Here is a 7,323-nt window from a genome sequence, read left to right on the forward strand (position 1 = left end):
ATTCGGAACGTGTTACACGTTCAGAATCAGTGAGCATATACTCCATGTGAAGTTACCCTAAAGATCATCTTGTCACCCTGTGACTCCATCACCCATGTTAGTGAATGGCGTCACATTACGGCCCCAAGGTCATCACGACCGAGACTTCTAGTTGCAAAAAAATCAACCATTGATCACAATGAGACTCCATTCACTAACATAAGTGAAGGAGTCGCACAAAGACACGACGATCTATGGTTGTCGATGACAAAGTTGTTGTTCGACCCTAGTCCATATGTTGTCTATTGCATTGTATTTGCTGCAGACAATGAAATACTTTGCTAAATCTGCCCCATTTGTGTTTTATTTATGTGTCCTAGTTGTCTTGTTGAACTTCACCATTTTGTTTTCTTATTTTATAAAGACATTCTTTGTATGCAGCACTATTGTTTTACTCATGTATTTTAAAAGGAAAATGGAGACTTGTTTCTGCCCGGGGACCTTTCGCGTGTGAGGCGAACGTGATAACCACTACACTACAGAAACTGCCTTGTCTATGAATGGTGGATTTGCAAGCTGCGATGATGACCCAACGCTGACTGTCTGTCACCAGGGTGGAGCATATTACACCAGTAACTCAGATAGGTCACCTGAATTTATTGTCCTTTTTCCCAGGAAAATGTATAGCTCCATTACTCAGTGTGATCCTACTAATATTATAAATGTGAAAGTTTGTGGGTTTGGATGTTTGTGGGTTTGTTACTCGATCACGCAAAAACAGCTGAATGGATTTGGACACATAGATAGTTTGTAACCTGGATTAACACATAGGCTACTTTTTATCCTGGTGAATGACATGGCTTCACGACTATTATGAATTTATGTTCACATACTATATTACACTGCTCTTGCTGCCAGGACTATCAGTTAATTGCACTTTGCTGATAAAGCCAGGTCTGTTATCTCTCTATGTAAACACCCACACAACACTGAGTCTGTCCAAGCATCTGCATATTATCTGATCTGCTCAAGGCAGCTTGCTGAGACACTGAGATGGGAAAACCCCTTTAATCCAAATTGTCAGTTTGCCCATTTTAAACATGTCGGGAAAAAGAAAATATATTTTGTCGCAAAATTCAAAAAAACGAGAGCTTTGAAGGAAGCCAAAAGTCATGGGGCTCTCTTTAAGTGGAGCTGAGGAGGATTGAGCATGCTAGGCATCAAGTGGCTGTTAGAGCAGCCAGATCATCGACACCAACAACACACTCAATATATGGCGTCCCAGTGAGATGCCAGAACAATTACGGTCATGGGCGGAAGGAACGAGTTCAGCGGCAGGTCAGCTTGAGAGCTGCTGGAGCAGGCGGATCATCAACATCAACAACACACTCATTATATGGCGTCCCAGCGAGCTGCTGAGATGCCGGAACAATCACAGGCATGGCGTAAAGAACAAGTTCAGCAGCAGGGCAGCTTGAGAGCTGGTGAAATGCCAGAGCTGGCATGTGATCGACGGCAGCAATTTGCTGAATATAGGCAGATCATGCCAACAGATATATATATATATACTAGCTGGTACCCGCGACTTCGTCTGCGGTGATTGTAGAAGTGGGTATATACAGGCGGGAGTAAGGTTTTCGTACTGAGTATGAGGTATGGGATATGAAATGTAAGTTTGTATCTTGTTTTTGCAGTAATTCAGAGAATACGTGAGACTTTTGTGTTGAAGTTACTTTGTATTTGAGCTGCTATATATACGGTGTTGTGAGAAACTTTACATAGTGACTTTGGGACAGAAGTATTTGAAGTTAAACCTTTGCCGCCGATGGCATGTTTTGATTTTCGTTTTTCGTTTTTGACTCCCCTCCTTCTAAACCCCATAACTTTTTTATTTCTCCGCTCCCAGAGCCATATGAGGTCTTAATTTTTCTTGGGACAAATTTTTCTTCATGACGCCACCATTATTTATTCTATATAATGTACTGGGAAGCAGGGAAAAAATTCAGAATGGGGTGGATTTGAAGAAAAAATGCATTTCTGCGACTTTCTTACGGGCTTTGGTTTTACGGCGTTCACTGTGCAGCCAAAATGACATGTCCCCTGTATTCTTTGTTTCGTTACGATTCTGGGGATACCAAATTTATATGGTTTTATTTACATTTTGACCCCTTAAAAAAAGGCAAAACTGTGTTAAATTTTTTTTTTTTTTAAAAGTCGCCATATTCCGACAGCCGTAACTTTTTTATACGTCCGTGTACAGGGATGCATAGGGCGTCTTTTTTTGCAGGACCGGGTGTACTTTGTAGTTCTTCCATTTTCGGGAAATGTTATTGCTTTGATCATTTTTTATTCAAATTTTTATCAGAATCAAAACTGTGAAAAAATGGCGGTTTGGCACTTTTGACCCTTTTTCCCGCTACGGCGTTTACCGAACAGGAAAAATATTTGTATAGCTTTGTAGAGTGGGCGATTTCGGACGCGGGGATACCTAACATGTATGTGTTTCACAGTTTTTAACTACTTTTATATGTGTTCTAGGGAAAGGGGGGTGATTTGAAATTTTAATCCTTTTTATTTGTTTTTATATTTTTTTTCCTTTTTTTTTAAACTTTTTTTTTTGCATTTATTAGACCGCCTAGGGGTAATGACATGGGTGGGTGGTGTCGCGGATTGTCAGAGCGGTGGGGGTCGGCAAACATGGCTGCTCCGGAGCGTTAAAGAGAACCTCCTGGAGTATCGGTAAGGTGAGGGGCAAAGTGGTAAAGTATATGTATCTGTGATTGTGTGGGGTTAGGGGCGAGGCTGAAGAGGGCAATATGAATTTTGGGGCTTGCTATAGTCCAAAGTGTGTGAGATTGCAGAGATGGTGGTGTGAGTTTGGGTTTTGTGGGGGTCCTGGCACAAACGTATGTGCGCTATTGTGACGAAAAGTAGCCTATTGCGCAATCGGGTGTATTAACTATGTTTGTGGAAACTTTCAGCCAAATCGGTGGAGCGGGTTTTGCGTGATTGAGGAACAAACATCCAAACTCACAAACTTTCACATTTATAATATATATATATATATATATATATATATATATATATATATATATATATATATATATATATACCTCCCAACTTTTGAAGAACCGAAAGAGGGACAAAATGTGCGGCGCACAGCGGCAAATTTAGCCCCGCCCACTTTTGTATTAACTCCGCCCACTCGTTAATTTTTCATGTGCCCGCACACAGTATAATCCTCCTACATTCACCCGTAAATTATATGTCCCCCCTCTATCTCTCCCCCAGTTTCTTATACACCCTTCATCTGCCCCCAGTTTCATGTCCCCCTTCCATCTCTACCCCCAGATTCATGTCCCCACATCTCTGCCCCAGTTTCATGTCCCCGCCATCTCTGCCCCCAGATTCATGTCCCACATCTCTGCCCCCAGATTCATGTCCCCGCCATCTCTGCCCCCAGATTCATGTCCCCGCCATCTCTGCCCCCAGATTCATGTCCCCTCCATCTCTGCCCCCAGATTCATGTCCCTCCTCCATCTCTGCCCCCAGATTCATGTCCCTCCTCCATCTCTACCCTCAGATTCATGTCCTCTCCATCTCTGCCCCCAGTTTCATGTCCCTCCATCTCTGTCCCCAGTTTCATGTCCCTCCATCTCTGCCCCCACTGTCATGCCGTCCTCTCCTTCATCTGCCCCCAGTTTCACGTTCCACCTCCACATTACACTTACCTTCTCCTCCGCTCCCTCGCTGCTCTCTGCGCGCCTCTCTCGCTGACACATATGCGGCTGAAGTGAGGAGCTTCATATATATATATATATATATTTTATACTGAAATATATCCTATTAATGTTGAACTGATAACGTGATCAGATTTCATGTGAAGTCTGTGGTGTTGTGTATTATCCTATGTATTGTCTGCCACAGCAAGAACTGTACACAGTGGGGGGGGGGGGGGGGGGGGGAGGAATCATTCATCTAGCCTTGTTTGTCACCTACACCTTAGCTGAATGACCTCTGCCCCTGGTGGTGACCACCCATGGAGAGTTACCTTTGTGTCATGTCTGACTCTCAATATGCTGATGATGCCCCCTGCAGGGCCTACAGCATTGCATACAAATCAAATCAAATCAAATCAAAAATGCTTTATTGGCACGTCCGAATAGGTATTTGGCATTGCCAAAGCTAGTAAAGTGGGTGGGTGGGGGGGGAGTTGGGTTGGGTGGGTGGTAGGTATGGGGGGGGGGGGGGTTCGGTTATAACAGTCCATGGAGTCTCATCTTCCTCTTCGTTGGTGACAGCTGGACACGTATTGGGCAGCGATCTCCACAGTGGCCTCTTCTTCTCCCAGTAGGATGTAGAGTTTCCTCTTCTCGTCTGCAGATATGAAGTCTGGGATGTGGGCAGAGAGTCTTTGGTAGTAGACGGCCCTCACAGCTGAGTATTTGGTGCAGTGTAGCAGGAAGTGGGTCTCGTCTTCTAGGACCCCCTGGTCACAGTGCTGGCACAGTCTCTTCTCCCGTGGCTTGTACGTCTGTCTGTATCGCCCCGTCTCTATCTCTAGGTTGTGGGCGCTCAGTCTGTATCGGCTCAGGGTCTGTCTGTGCTTGGGGTGGCGTATTCTCTCCAGGTAGGTGGCCATGGTGTAGTCCCTTTGTAGGGATTGGTACACGGTGAGTTTCTTGGAGTTATTTATTTCGTTTCTCCATTCTTCAATGTACCGCTCTCTGTTTGCCTCTGTGGTCGCCTTTATTTCGGCCTTGGTTATCATCTGTTGGAGTTTTTGGTTTGGTGGTTGGCTGCTGTTTGGTTGTTGAATGTCTGGCTTGCTCAGGTGGCTTAGCCATGCTTGGTGGTGGTAGGAGTCAGGCTTGCTCCCCTGGATGTGTGCCTGGAAAGCTAGCGCCCTCTTCTGTATGGTGAGCCATAGGGGGAGTCTGCCTAGCTCTGCCCTGCAGGCTATGTTGGTGGTGTTGCGATGGACATGTAGCAGGTATTTGCAGAACTCCAGGTGGAAGTTCTCTGTTGGGCTGGAATCCCACCTTGACTGGTCTGGGTAGGTGGCTGGGCCCCAAACCTCACTGCCATAGAGAAGGATCGGGGAGATGACAGCGTCAAATATCTTCATCCAGACCCTCACCGGTGGTTTGAGGTGGTACAGTTGTCTTCTGATGGCGTAGAAGGTTCTGCAGGCTTTTGCTTTCAGGGTTTCTATTGCTGCTTTGAAGCTTCCTGATTGGCTGAGCTCCAGCCCCAGGTAGGTGTAGCTGTTGGTTTTCTCCAGTGTGGAGCCGTTCAGTGTGAATTGTGGGGTGGTGGAGGCTTTATTGTGGCCCTTCTTCTGGAATACCATGACTTTGGTCTTCTTCTGGTTGATGGGTAGGGCCCATGTGGTGCTGAATTTTTCCAGCACTGACAGGCTTTCTTGGAGATCTTTCTCGGTGGGGGCAAGGAGTAGGAGGTCATCGGCGTATAGCAGGAACTTCACCTCTCGATTGTTCAGGGTGAGGCCTGGGGTTGGTGAGGCCTCCAGGGCTGTAGCCAGTTCATTGATATAGATGTTGAAGAGCGTTGGGCTCAGGCTACAGCCTTGTCTGACCCCTCGGGCCTGTTGGAAGTATGCGGTCCTTTTCCCATTCACCTTCACACTGCACTGGTTTACGGTGTAGGAGCTCTTGATGACGTCGTACGTTCTTCCTCCTATTCCACTCTCTAGGAGTTTTAGAAGTAGGCCTGGGTGCCATACTGAATCAAACGCCTTCTTAAAGTCCACGAAGCAGGCGAATATCTTGCCTCTTCTGGTGTTGTGGACGTGCGTCTTGATGAGGCTGTGCAGGGTGTAGATATGGTCTGTGGTGCGGTGGTTTGGCATGAACCCTGCTTGGCTCTTGCTGAGGACCCCGTGTTGTGTGAGGAAGGTGAGGATTCTGTTATTGATGATGCTGTTGAACAGTTTCCCTAGCGTGCTGCTGACGCAGATCCCTCTGTAGTTGTTGGGGTCATATTGGTCCCCATTCTTGTAGATGGGGGTTATGAGCCCTTTGTTCCAGTCTTCGGGGAAGTGTCCAGCATTGAGCACGAGGGTGAATAGCTTTGCCAGTGCCGCGTGTATTGCTGGAGAGCTGTATTTGATCATCTCTGGTAGGATGCCGTCAGGGCCACTGGCCTTTTTGCCTTTCAGCAGGGCAATTCTTTCCTGTAAATCTTTTATGGTGATTGGTGAGTCCAGAGGGTTCTGGAAGTCTTTGATGACTTTCTCCATGTCCCTCAGTTTGGTGATTATCTGTTGCTGTTCTGGAGTTAGTTCTTCTTCTGGGATGTTTTTGTAGAGACCTCTGAAGTAGTTGAGCCAGATATTGCCATTTTGGATGTGGAGAGAGTTTTTCTTGGGCTTTGTGCCCACCCATATAAAGAGGGGACCTGCTGGGGAGAAGTCTATATTTACTTTTTTCCTTTAAGACAACTTAAGTGCTGTGGTCAGCATTGAATGGGTTAAACAGCAAGTAATCTTCTGACTGTTTTTTTTTTTGTGTGTTCTACAAGTGACTCCTGAATTCTTACAGGCCTTCACTATGTGGTAAAATGACGTTACCTCTATTCTGTGGGTCCGTACAATCACGACAATCTCAAATTTCCATAGTCATTTTAATGTTTAGATACCTTTTAAAAAATGTAAAACTTTGCAAAATAGAAAAATTTCTGTGTGTCGCCATATTGTGACAGCTGTAACTTTTTCCTATTAATGTGTAAGGAGCCGGGTAAGGCGTCGGCATATGCGGGATAAGATTTCTTTTTTAATGATACCGTTTTGGGGAAGGTCTGATGGTCAGCTAGTGATGGTACTGTACAGAGACAGGAAGCAATGGCTGTAAGATTTCTCCTAAACTGGATAGATTACATCATACAGATTTTTTGGATTTTAGCGTTTAGTGTCCCTTTACGATAAAAACAAATTGGCCCGTACGGGGATCGAACCCGCGACCTTGGCGTTATTAGCACCACGCTCTAACCAACTGAGCTAACCGGCCACATGGCAATAGATTTTTCTTATGTGACTCTGAATTAAAGGAATTATCCAGGCGTTGTTTTTTATGGCCTATCTGTACAATAGACCAAAATCACCTGAGCTGCAGCGCTGGTGCCCAGACACTATACAGAGGACAGAAGCTGATCGTTCTGGGGGCTGGCTGTTTGCTCCTCATTGATCAGGTATTTAGGGCTTATCCTGAGGAAAGGTCATAAAAAAAAAACTTAAACCTGGACAACTCCTTTATGTTATTTTGATAAGTGTGTGTTCTCTTCCTGCAGTTATTACATGTTTTGCTGATGTTTCATTTGTTGAAT

The 7,323-nt window shown here is 45.3% G+C and overlaps 1 non-coding gene across 1 annotated transcript; it reads right to left on the reverse strand.

Moving 5' to 3' along the window:
• Positions 1-6,933: 6,933 nt before the first annotated feature.
• On the reverse strand, positions 6,934-7,007 carry TRNAI-AAU (transfer RNA isoleucine (anticodon AAU)). Its single transcript has one exon. It is a non-coding gene; the product is annotated as a tRNA-Ile (tRNA).
• Between the last annotated feature and the right edge of the window lie 316 nt (positions 7,008-7,323).

The sequence above is a fragment of the Leptodactylus fuscus genome, chromosome 5, assembly GCF_031893055.1.
Source record: "Leptodactylus fuscus isolate aLepFus1 chromosome 5, aLepFus1.hap2, whole genome shotgun sequence".
Classification (NCBI taxonomy): Eukaryota; Metazoa; Chordata; class Amphibia; order Anura; family Leptodactylidae; genus Leptodactylus; species Leptodactylus fuscus.